The 13,087-nt window shown below is 37.0% G+C and overlaps 1 long non-coding RNA gene across 2 annotated transcripts; it reads right to left on the bottom strand.

Annotated features, from left to right (window-relative positions):
* Positions 1 to 9,639: 9,639 nt before the first annotated feature.
* On the bottom strand, positions 9,640 to 12,195 carry LOC148932621 (uncharacterized). 2 transcript variants are annotated; one of them, XR_016135351.1, is made up of 2 exons: positions 11,863 to 12,195; positions 9,640 to 9,885 (listed from the first exon to the last, which is right to left on the bottom strand). It is a non-coding gene; the product is annotated as an uncharacterized LOC148932621 (long non-coding RNA). The 2 variants fall into 2 exon arrangements; XR_016135350.1 differs by lacking the exon at positions 9,640 to 9,885 and adding an exon at positions 11,185 to 11,656 and having other exon boundaries at positions 11,863 to 11,998.
* Between the last annotated feature and the right edge of the window lie 892 nt (positions 12,196 to 13,087).

Here is a 13,087-nt window from a genome sequence, read left to right as displayed (position 1 = left end):
TAAGTTGCCGAAGTGGGATCTAGTTTTGCATGAAAAAGTGGGGGAATAATGAATAAATGGTCGACATTAATTAGATTAATTTTTCTTTCCTTATGAATTATTATGATTTTCTAAAATTTAAGTTATTTTGGTATTTATTTATTTATTTTCTTAATAAGAATAAGCGGATGGAAAGTTGTTGACTAATATTAATTAGCTTTTTCCTTCTACCAATTAGTTTTTCTTTTAGTTTATTTAATTTCTAATTATTTCCTTTAATTTTTATTTTTTTCCATATGTTTAAGATATCCTTTGCCTATATAAAAGTATCATTTTTGAACTTATACACATTTGAAGATTAACAAATTATGACTTTTTTATTTTATTTTTTTTTATGAATAAATAAATCAAATAGAACCAGAACCAACATTTACATCATACACTCGGGCATACCCGAGGACATACAAGAGAGAAGCCACAAGTCGGCTAGAAAATAAAAGCAACAAGGTGAAGACCAAGAACAAACATAACGGGCCAAACCCCAAATAAGAACGGACACAGATCAAGTCACCCATCTAAACCCAGAGTGGGCGGGCCTCGTTAAAACCCCTTGAGGAAAAAACCCCATGGGATAAAACTCCCCAAGGGGAAAAAGAGTACCTTGATGAGTGACTCAAAGAGCATCGTATACCAAAACAACTAAACCCTATGGGCTTCATCATCTGTCTGGAAGGTGGAGAAGAACCTGCTCGTGTGGAAAGTGTGAGTACAAAATGTTGTAGGTAGCTTCTTTGATCTCAAAAATGACCCTAGCTACATCCCAAGCTTTCCCATAAAAAATAATCTTGTTCCGAGTCCTCCAAATGATCGCCACTGAAGCCATGAGAGCAATCATCTTCGCCATCTGAACGATCTGTGACCCTCTAATATGTCGTCCTGCCCATTTGATGACACTCCTAATCGTCGTCGATCTCCTCGCAATGCCAAGCCAGAACATGATCTTACCCCAAACTGCCCAATACTTTGAGCACTTGAAGAAAAGATGATCCACTGATTCCTCCTCATGGCGGCAAATCTGACAAGTGCTGTCCAAATTCTCCAAGTAGTGGAGACAATCACGTGTGGAAAGACGTCCTCGAAGTGCGAGCCAAGTAATGAAAGAGTACTTAGGAGGGACAAAGTCCTTCGATACATACTTAGCCCAGAAACGCCTTTCACCTCTTGGCCTAAACCAGTCATAGGCCTCATGGACCCTTTTCCCTCAAACCATTTTCTCCAAAGTCCAATGATCTCGTCTCTAGTGCACCTACCCAACATCTCATCCCATATGGATAAAAGTTTCTTGATGAGCATGGAATCCCTCTTCTTGTGTGTCGTCCACTCCCAAATAGTACCATTCACAATAAATTCTGAGTGAATCCACCGAATCCAGAGAGAGTCCTTCTTTGCGTGAATGTTCCAAAGGATCTTGGCATGAAGGGCCGAGTTCCAAGCCTTGAGGTTTCTGATTCCCAAGACTCCTTCCTTTTTCGGCTTGCAAACATCATCCCACGCAACTTTACCATACTTCTTACCCCAAAGAAAAGTGCGGGCAATCCCTATGAGCTTATCGATGACTGTCCCGGTAAGCGGAAAGAATTGAAGCCAGCAAGCTTCCACTCCCTGCAAGACATATGTAATCAGTTCCAAGCGCCCAGCAAAAGAGAGAGTCTTACTTGGCCATTTTTTTATTTTGTCCGTCAGCTTATCGATCAATTGGCAATAGTCTGAGGAGGCAAGTCTCTTCGATGTAAGTGGAATGCCCATGTATTTAATTGGGAGATTGCCTTCAGGGAAGCCAAACACTTGCAGCAAAGTCTCCTAGGGGACTTTGATGGAGCTTGTAATGAACATGTTAGACTTGTCCCAGTTGATCTCAAGTCCTGAGCATTCGGAGAACTCCTCCATGGTGTCTGCCAGAACCTGCATAGAAATCAAATCTCCCTTGCCGAACAAAAGCAAGTCATCTGAAAAAGCGAGGTGAGTAATGTCCTGATGCTGACACTTATTGTGGAACTGAAAGTCCTTAGAAGTGCGAACAAGAGGCAAACGAGACAGATATTCCATGCAGAGAATGAACAAAGAAGGAGACATGGGGTCTCCCTGTCTGAGACTCCTTTTACCTCTAAAGTAGCCATGGTGGCTACCATTCACCGTGATCGTGTACGAAGGTGATGTGACGCACTCCATGATCAAGTGAACAAAAGAAGAGTGGAAGTTGAGACCAGTGAGCACGTCCCTCAAGAAACTCCAGTCAACTGTATCATAAGCTTTCCGGAGGTCGATCTTGACAGTGCACCTCGGTGAACCTCTCGAGATTGTGTAGCCTCTCAAAATCTCCTCGGCTATGTAGATATTGTCCATGATACTCCTCCCCGAGATGAAAGCCGATTGGGAAGGGCTAATCATTTTAGGGAGGAGCAGCTCAAGTCGCTTCGAGATGATCTTTGTGATCACTTTGTAGACCACGTTACATCAGGCAATCGGTCTGAAGTCACTGACCCTTGGGTTTGTGGTTGTGTTCGGGATGAGAGAGATGGTTGTAGTGTTAAGGCTTTTAAGGAACCTCCCTGTAGTAAAGAACTCCTTAACCACCCTAACCAAATCTTCCCCAATGAACTCCCAGTGCTTCCTGTAGAAGGCTGATGTATACCCATCCGGACCCAGTGACTTATCCACACTGATGTTGAACAGGGCTCCCTTGATCTCTTCTGTGGTTATCTCTCGGCTGAGGTCTTTGTTGTCTTCATCATTAAGTCAGTAGCCTCTGTCAAGAACCTCCATCCTCAATGGGGCCCCTAAACTTTTTTATCACTATTCACCATCTCTCTTGAATTTTCAATTCATTGAGTCCGACTTATCAATTGAATTTTTACACTTATTTGTGACGTCATACATCTCACCTGCACGACTTATCAATGGTTCATAGGGGTGAGCATTAGGGCTTCAGTTCGTTTTTTTGCCTAAACCGAAACAAAATCGAAAAATTGAATTTAGTTCAAAACTCAAACCGAACCGAACCCGAAAAACCGAAAACCGAACTAAACCGAAAAACCAAAATTAATTTCAAATAACCGAAAAACCGAAAAAAAACATAAATAAATTAATATATGTATGTAATATATTTTATTTTATATATACTACTAATAAAAAATACATATATAAAATATGAAATTAATAATAAATATATTTAATACATATTATATAAAATATTCTATGAAAAGAATATATATAAATATAGTATTAAAATAATAGAATATATATATAATTCGGTTTTTCGGGATTTTTTTCGCCCGAACCGAACCGGACCGAAAAACCGAAATTTTTATATTTCTAAATCCGAACCGAACCGAAAAACCAAAAAAATCGAACCGAATTTCAAAATTTCAGTTTGGTTCGGTTCGGATATTTCTAAATCATTCATCCACCATGTATCAATTTTCCGCCTCATTTTTACTCTATTCTCTCTCTTAGTACTTTATTATCGCTCTACTTATCTCACAAAACAATACTGCAAAATCTCTTACCGAATAAAACATGCTCACTAGAGTGGGACGGGAGCAGTATATGAGATGTCAATTTAGTCTAAAATCCTTTGATTGATCCGAATAGCCGAACAATTGTGTGCGTTGAACGGAATAGGCCACAATCCAATAGGTTTGACCTGAAATTAACCTAATCCCCATAAGATTGACCCAAAACTGAGTTAATTCTCATTATTTAGTTTTCATTTTTATGTTGTTGAAACTTTTAAAGAGTAGTAAAATATTATTGTTTCTAAACGTAGGTGGAAATATATTTTGATCATTTATTTATAAATTGTATATTCATTTTTTTTTAATTTTACTTTTGTATTTAACATAAATTTATACTTAAAAAGTAAAAAATATTTGGATAAATTTTGCATTACTGATGAGTTACTCCCTCCGTACAACTCAGAGACTGAATATGCAGCGATTCAAGACAGCCTCTACCAACAAAAACAAAAATGGAGGGCAATACAGAAAAATTCCAACCTAAGTATCCGTGAGTAAATAGTCCATTTAGAGAAGTATAAACCGAAGCTGAAGCCTACATTTAGTCTGCTATCTAAAGCATTTTCAAATCCTAAAGAAGCAGAAGAGACCACAATATACTCACTACTACTAGTAGCATTTTATAAGCCAAGAGTCTGAATAATTTTGAATTTTTACTCTGTCAAACTAATTTTTCAGTTAATTAAATAAACTCAGTCAATGGTTCAAACATCCTAATCTAATATTTGGGAGATGATTTGCGATAAAAAAAACCAAAGCATGTGCAAGCAGCCAAGCACAGCACATGTGTTACATGACCAAACCAACACAAGAACCTATATTTTTCATAATTCAATTGAATAAATACCCAATACATTGAACATAATGATGATAATGCATTTAAACTTGTTGGATTTTCTTTAAATAATTCTGTGATACAAAGATACACTAATCAGGCGTAATACAACCCAAATGAAAAAACGAAGATAAAAGTACAATAAACTGAATTGAAATACCAAAACAATAATAAAAAATATAAACCATAAAGATATAAACCGAGTCGAGGAGTCCTCTTGGAGTCCTCTTTCCGCAAGACGAGATACGCCCTGGTAGTGCTCTTGGATTGGCGTGTCGTCCCCAAAGATAAAACGGCTTCGTCTTGTTCGTTGCAGCACCGCAAACATAACAAGCTCCGGCGAACTGGATGATGGCGAGGGCGGAGCTTCGACGGACGACTATACACACAGAGGGAGAGAGCTATGCAAAATGATATGCAATCTTGTTGTGTCTAGTGTTTTATGGAATGCAATGGATGCATGCCTATTTATAGACCAAGTCCACTTATGGGCATTGGTGGAGTCAACAGCCATTATGTGTGCCGTGATGGCTTTGACTGTAACCGCCGGGGGTTACTAGCCGTTACGGGAGCTAGAGGAGACCGATGCATCTGTACACACTACACGACGGGGTTCATCGTGAACCTTTTGGTCACACGATAAGTCGAGGTCCATCGGGGACCTTTTGTCACCCGCTATGCGTTGGGGGTTGTCGTGGACCTCTTAGGACCCGCTATATATCGGGGTCCGTCGTGGACCTTTTAGCACCCGTTGTGCACTTGGGTCCATTATAATTATTACACGTAATAATTCATCTTATTAAATCAATGTTTAATAAGGTTCTCTCCACCAATGTGGGATAATTAACTCTTTTAATTAATCTCTTGGTTTTATCTCATAGCTCCTTTATAGCTCACCATTGTAACAAACTTTAATTCATAATTTCTCACTCACCGGGAATCGGTTTAGAGAAAATGAATATACCAAGGACATCTACTCCAAAAGTAGATTGTCGTTATTGCATTTAATTTTACAAAATTAAATATCTCGTCACAATTATATTGGTCAAAGTCCATTGACCAAACACGATTCCAACAAAACTATTGTAATTCCTACCGGCACAGGTTGTATTTGTTAAACTTATAAGATGTTGACCTTTCTCTCATCCTTAAACTCTAGATATCTGAATCACCTCTAGTTGAACCAGATGCTTGGCCAGAATATGGACTAAGCAATGGCTCCCTAGTGTTGTTGCGGAAACCATACTCTCTCTCGATATCGTCATCTTCATTCTGACTAGAGGGGTTTTAGAACTAATCAGAATAAATGTTGTATTGCACTATAAGACCACTTTCATAGAAACTAACATCAAAGGTTCTCATGGCTGGTAAGTTATGTTCTAGTACCAACCGAGCACACCTGGGTACAGACTGGAAAAAACTATTGCAAAATCCTATGTCTCACATATTATGATATGAAATTACTGAACATTGCTCAAAAACACAGGGGCAACAACATGACTATCAGGAATGGCATCATATATGTAGGAGAGATTAATAAAGTTTCTTAGATATTCCATGATCACAAGAGCTGCTTAGCATCCTCTCAATTTGCAATTAGTAGTTTATATTTGTAAAATAGTTTTGCAAATATATTGCTTTAAATCTTGTCCATAACATTTTTAAGTTTGCTCTTGCTATCAATTCTCAAAAGGTTAATCAACACTAAGTAATAAACTCACTAAATTGATCACTATATTGGATGCACACAGCAAACTGTTCCTAGGAAGCTATGAGCTACTACGACATCTTGGTTTATTGAATCCGAGAATTCCATTATTAATGTCCACAAACACATTAGAAACAAAATAGAAAATCACAACTAGTATAGAAGACATGCCTGTATAGTAACAACAATGATGCCGACCCACATAAAATATGAGCATTCTCTTTGGTAAAGGTCCACAATCTGTAGAGTTCTCCAGTGGAATCGGATGGGATATCCTGAAAAATATTTAACATCACAGGTAAGGCACAAGAAAGCACAGAAGTATCATAAAACAAATGTTTGTAGCACAGAAGTATCATAATATTTTGTAATCTAACGGTTCAGATCATATTTTAGATCTTGTACAATATATAGAGTTTGCATTTTATCACTACCCTCGTTAATACTCCCTCTATCCTATTAGAAATAAAACATTTTCATTTTTGGTTTGTCCCATTAAAAATGAAACATTTTTAAAAATGGAAATAATATTCTCTCTTACTTTACTATCTCTTCATTAACTCAAAAAAACAACACTACATAAAATCTTGTGCTGAAAAACAAATGTTGCATATTTAATGGGACAGAAGGAGTATGTATGACTAAAGTCCAATTTTAGTCCCTTACATTTGTCCTAAAATTCTTTTTGGTCCCATACATTAAGTTTGTGACATTTTGGTCTTTAACATGTTATTTTGTTACCTTTTGCTCCCAAACAAGGTCACAAACTTAATGTATGAGACCCGAAAAGAATTTTATCGAAAAATGTAGGGGACCAAAATTGGACTTTAGTTCTAGATTATACTTAAGTTATTAAATTGGACAAATATTTTGACTGTTAATTTTAACAAAAATGGTTATTTTGGACCAAACCAATATGTTTGGGACCAAAAGGTATCAAAACAATATATTAGGGACTAAAAAGTCACAAACTTAATGTATGAGAGAAAAAAGAATTTTAGGGCAAATGTAAGAGACCTGATGAGGCCCGTTTCATGCATGTGATTTATGGAAAAGCAGCACTGAAATCAGCAAACTAACGAGCCTTTTTGAGCCAGGTGTGTGTAGATTTCGCCGGAAACCGAAGATCACATCATTCCAGAGGGTGATAGCAAAAGTTTAGGAAAAGAGGAGAAAAGAGGTGGATTTTGAACTGATCAAGTCATATTTCAACCGGAGCCAGCCAACCTTGCGCTAGAGAGAAGACTATGAACTCCACTCTAAGGTGTGAAGGGCAAAAGCGTCATTTTAGGGGGGTGGTACCCTAGGGATCAGAGCCTTACGCCTCCCTATATAAAGGAGCCTTGCACACTACGAGAAGGGAATTCCCCCACATTTCATTTCTTGCTGAGTAGTTTAAGGGGGTTCTCTTTAGAGTAGGTAGGATTTCTAGCTCTCTTCCAGAGCTGAAATCAAAGTTCTCTTCGTTTCCATGCTTTTCAATCTCTCGCACACACTTGGTTCCGTCTAGAGTAGCTGGTAGTTAGCTGTTTCTTTGTTGTTCTCGCAAATTTCCAGTTTATGTTTTGTTATTCCACTCCGAGAAGGGGTGATGAAACAATTTCCTGCTTCTTAGCTTAGTTTTGTTTTCTGCTTATGTAATTGACGCTCTTTCCTGCTTTGTTTTAGTTTAAATTGATGTTTCTGTTTTCGTTTCTTAGCTTCGTGCTTGTTTAATGTTTTAATGCTTACATCTGTTTTCTCTTTTATGTTTTCTTTTGAGTCTTAGCTTAGATCTGTTGTTTTCTGCTTGAGTCTTTGTTTTCCTTTTAGATCTACGTGCTTTCTTATTGTCTTTGCATGCTTTAGCCGTAGTTCTTCTTTTTACGTTGTTGTAGCTTAGATCGTAGGAGTAATTTTAAGTTTAATGTGTTTTCTTTTGTTTCGTCTTCTTCAACTTTTCAGATCTGTTGTTGCTGCTCTATTTCTTTACACTGATCTGTTGAGGAAGACGATTCTGTTAAAGTTAATTTGCTTTTCGTACCGTTTTGCAGAGAGCCTGACAACCCCGTTTATTCTGTTTCTCTTTTTATATAAATGTTCTCTAAGTTGATCAGTTAGGTAGTTTAGTCGTTCAGCTTAGTTAGTTTTTCTTCTTTTTCGCATCAGTGGATACTTAACTCACCCCCTAAAGTAAAGTGTGACAGCAGCCAAGCCCCAAGCCGTATCACACAAACAATTCAAACCACCTCATCTCTGTGGGATCGATCCTTACTTCCCTATACTAGTTATAGTATTAGTGGGTTAAGGTTTTTGATGTCGTATTCTCTTCAGCCTCTCTATTCTTCTCACTCAAGTCGGAGCCACTCAGCTTGATCAGCCCGAAACTTTACCGGATCCACTCACCCGCATTTTTGTAGGTGAAACAGGGAGAAATACCGGCTTGATCAGGTCGGACGCCCAACTTGAGTAGCTTACGACGACACAATCAACTTTCAAGAGGGAGAAGAGCAGAAGGGACGATTGTCAAGACCAAAATTAGACTTTAGTTAGTATGTATCACTACAATTAGATAAAGGAAATGTATTATTACTATATATCACTACAAATAGAATAGAGGAAATATGTCATTAATATATATCACTACAAATAGAATAGCGGAAATATGTTATTAATATTTGTAACTAGAGATAATATAAAATGAATATTTTTATATTGTAACGAATATCAATTTTTTTGGAGTATGCAAATTTAGTATGTATATAGAGAGAGTTATAAGATTTCAATCCTCACTACAGCATAAAAAGAAGGCGTACGTCATTAATTCAAGAACTATTATGGCTTCTCAGAAGTTATATTTGCTAGTCACCATTTTGTTCAATATTATGGGTTAGCAGTTTTATATATCTTCTCTAACATCTAAATTGTATTCAAAATTCAAAATTCTTTTGTTGTCCATTCGTACCATATCTATTTTACATGGTCTAATTTATTTATTTACGTACAGCCAGCACATCTGCCGAATATTGTAAATCCCCAAAAGATTGCGGAATTATAATTAGTATCTGCCAAAAGGTTGGCACCGAAACGTTTTGTGGTGATAATCATGAGTGTATATGTGCTTCATTGCAAAAAAACTAATAAGAATGACGGTAACTTCAACGACGACTCTTACACTTTAATGTCAATATTTATTATTTGAATTAAATATTTTTTAACGGTGTTATACAATTCATCCAGGATACAAGCGACGTCTGCTGCTGTAAGAGGGTATGCTCCATTAGATTTCATGATTTGATGTTAACGGATGACAAATAAGGTCAATAGAAAATGTTAACACGCCATTAACATTGTCAATCAATTAACGTTGTGTTCATAATTTTTTAAATTTTTATTGACGATATTCTTGACATCAAATCTTGAAATCTAACGGTCCAGATCACAGTTTGGAGTTTGTAGGATGGAATCTATGTGTCATGACCGCATTTTCTAAGGATAAAACACGGTTGATCACGACTATGGGAGGATTAAAGAAGCAGGGGAGAAAGGGGAAAAACAAAATATGTTCGACCTAAGCAATTGAATAACTGCAAAATTGAAAATGACAAAGTAACGTCGCAACAAATAATAACTTCGAGGAACAAAGACTAAGTGATAAACGATTTAAAAGAAAAATAGAATCTTAGCGGAAGTGTTCAAGACATGGAATAATACCGAGTATGAAGACACGACACATCCAGAATACTACTAAACAAGACATAATCTTCTTTGACTCTGCTCAACACTCACCACGTCTGTCACCGCTCAACCTGCACATTTTAAAAATAATGTGCAGGGCTAAGTACTTGATGCACTCTATGGACACATGCCAAAAAATCGTTTGTCAAGCCATAATTAAGTGACCTTGGGGATTTTAACTTTAAAAGAACCCAAGTACACTAAAAATATATTTCACGTAAAGTACGGTTGCGCAAACATTTTCCATCCACATCTACCATCACCATATCAGAACACACGTGACATGGAACTTGGCCACGAACCAAGTCACTAGACCGGCCAACTCGAAAAAGATGGCGCACGATCTACGGGGTATACACTAGTCTGAGTAGAGTTTGCTGCCCTACTGGAACCCAAATTCGATTAAACATACATGACAAAGCCACTTCAGATAGGTTCCATTAAAACAAAACATGGCAAGTAAACATAATTCACCTCCTTTTCACTAGACTTTGCAATAAAAAAGTAATTTTAAAACAATGCATGCATCCTACGCATGTGCTTATTTTATCCCTCATCCTCATAAAATAAATTCTATGTTCTCGCATACAGTAGCATTAATTACTTCTGTCTATGCAGTTTGAGATTAGCATTATTCCAACCTATCACATAAAGTAGTCCAATCTGCAAACCCAAATTTTATTGACTGGTTAAGGAAGCCCAACATGATAACAAAAGAAGTGGCCCAAAAGTCTAGAATTAAAAGAAAAAGAAGTAACAATAAAAATACTCCTAGCCACCCACGACTATCTCTCTTAAAACTCAACCAAAAGAAATAGAACAAACAAATGACTCCCATCTCTCTCTCTCTCTCCTAAATCTCATGCTCTTCACAATTCACAAATAAGAAACAAATCGCAACACTCTCATCTCTTCTAGGGGTGGGAATATGGATAATACGTATTGGGTTTACCAATTCGCGACCCGATACCCGCCGGGTATTGGATACCCGATATCCAATGAAATGGGATTGGGTATGTGATCGGGTGATGAAATTTAAGATAAGTCGGGTATTGGGTAACTCAATCAGGTATCGGGTATTACCAGAATACCCGATTTACTATTTAGGGTAATTGTTAATTAGGTTTAGCCATTTAGGATTGTTGGGTGTGTGATAAATTATAAACTTATTTATAATAAATTAGGTTATTTTTCTCTAACATTTATATATAAGTCAATCATTCAACTCTTCATTAAAGTGACTTTACTCTCATTCTCCCTCTTTCGTTTTTCAAGTCTTTGTATCTATTACGTTGCCGCTTACACACTCTCTGTCGTCCCCTCTCGGTTAGTCACTTGCCTCCCTCGGCAATACAGTTGACATTTTTAAGTTCACAAAAAGACATAATTAGCATACCAAATAAAAATAAAATAATATATTATCAATGAATAAAGAGAATTTTAGCTTTTAAAGAGTCGGGTATTTGGGTACCCGTGGTGGGTATTTCGGTACCCGAAAGACATATCGGGTCGGGTATTGTGTGTGCATTTTACACGATTTGTGGGTTTGGGTACCCGGTTTTTTGGGGTCGGATACCCATGGATACCCGAATTCCCACCCCTAAATTCTCTTCTATCAAATTTCTCACATCTCTGTCACTCTTTGTCCGAGATCAATCTCTGCCGGCGAAAATTTGATGCTGCTACTGCCACCATTCCGGTGGTCTCCAGCTCCTGCCCTTGGCCGATTTCGTGACGGTCGCCGATCATCCGGCCTGGTGCCGCCTTGCCACTGTCACGCTTGGCTTCTGTCATTCGGCCTCCATCTGCCCGTTCCCACAGGTAAGTTTTCTCCCCTCCTCCCTTTTAATTGTAAAAGTTTTAAAAGATTTTAATTTGTTTTCACAAGGCTTAAATTTGAATTGGCTAAAAGGGCCAAATAATACTGCAGATTAAAGACCGGAACTTAAGCAAGTCTCTCCAAAAGGGTTCAAAGTGTTGTATTCATTTCTGTGGGTGAACTATCTTGGGTGAGCAATTATGACATGGAATTCAAGAAAAGAATATACCTTTGGTAGGAAGAAAAAAACGGGAAGAATTGGATCCACGACTCTCTCGGTTCTTTCCTTTCAACAAGCTGTGATATCAAGAAATTGGCCATGGAACTTGATAAGAAATTATACCTTTTGGTGGAAGGAAGAAGATAACTGCAGGTTTTGAAAGAGTGATGAAATTGCATTCTAAGTTGAAGAATAGATAAGAAGTTGATGGATTTTTGGTTGGAGATTTTTCAGGGAGCAGTGATATGGGGAAACTGTATGGGATGGAGTTGGGAGATATATTTCACTGCAGAATTGGAATAAAGAATTGATTTTTGGGCTTCTCAAAATTTGTCCCAGTTAAAATGAAATAAAATGGCTAAAACAAGATAGATAAAAGTGATAGGTATTTTTCTTCTTTTGCTTAAATAGTTAGTACATTAATTAAATTATTGTATTTGATTTTAGTACTTTGGTGTTATTCCAAGTACTTGCAAATGAATGTCAAATTTTTCCATCGACTAATCACGCGTCATGCTCGTTGACTACTTACACCACACGATTAAATGATAAACTTTTTATTAGCACTAAAAATACTAGCAAGTATACAGGGTAGATCTAGTATAGCTAAATGTCAGTACCGGGATATCGAACACGGGGAATATAATTGCAACTGGCTATTATGAACTAAGCGTCAAATACTATCTAGAGAAACATAGATTTGAGTTTGAAATATATAAAACTAGAGATAAATTAAAACAATAAAAGCAAAGAAAATAGAATTAGGCAAATAGAGGAATTTCAAGGATAATGATTTCACTAACACTTTAGTTATTCTAATTAGTTCTACGTTCATCCGACTCCAATTCTACCACGATCTCTCCCTATCATGCATCAATACTCATGTCACAATTATTGTATGAACATATAAGATAAACCAATCAAAGCTATCACCGATCAAAGATTGACAATAATCAAGGTAACGGCCAATTAGTCAAACAAAAGTTCAAGAAAAATCAAGTGGAAACGAGTTCTAAACATTAAACATAAAAAGAACTTCATAAAAGTCAAATATTATAAAACCTTAAAATTCTATTGTTTAGCAATCCATAGACATGTGAACTAAAACAATAATTAAAGTACGAGACAGGAAATAAACAAGCAAAACCCAAGGATGAATCTTGAAGTCTCCATGCTCCTCTTGCCTTGCTTCAATCTCCAAGAATGATGGAAGAATTAGGTTAAGGAGTGGAGA

The sequence above is a fragment of the Salvia hispanica genome, chromosome 2 (genome assembly GCF_029641045.1).
Source record: "Salvia hispanica isolate PSC_SH4W2 chromosome 2, Shi_PSC_v1, whole genome shotgun sequence".
NCBI classification, from domain to species: domain Eukaryota; kingdom Viridiplantae; phylum Streptophyta; class Magnoliopsida; order Lamiales; family Lamiaceae; genus Salvia; species Salvia hispanica.
The sequence above is the reverse complement of the archived record's forward strand: the minus strand, read 5'-3'. Positions and strand labels throughout refer to the sequence as shown.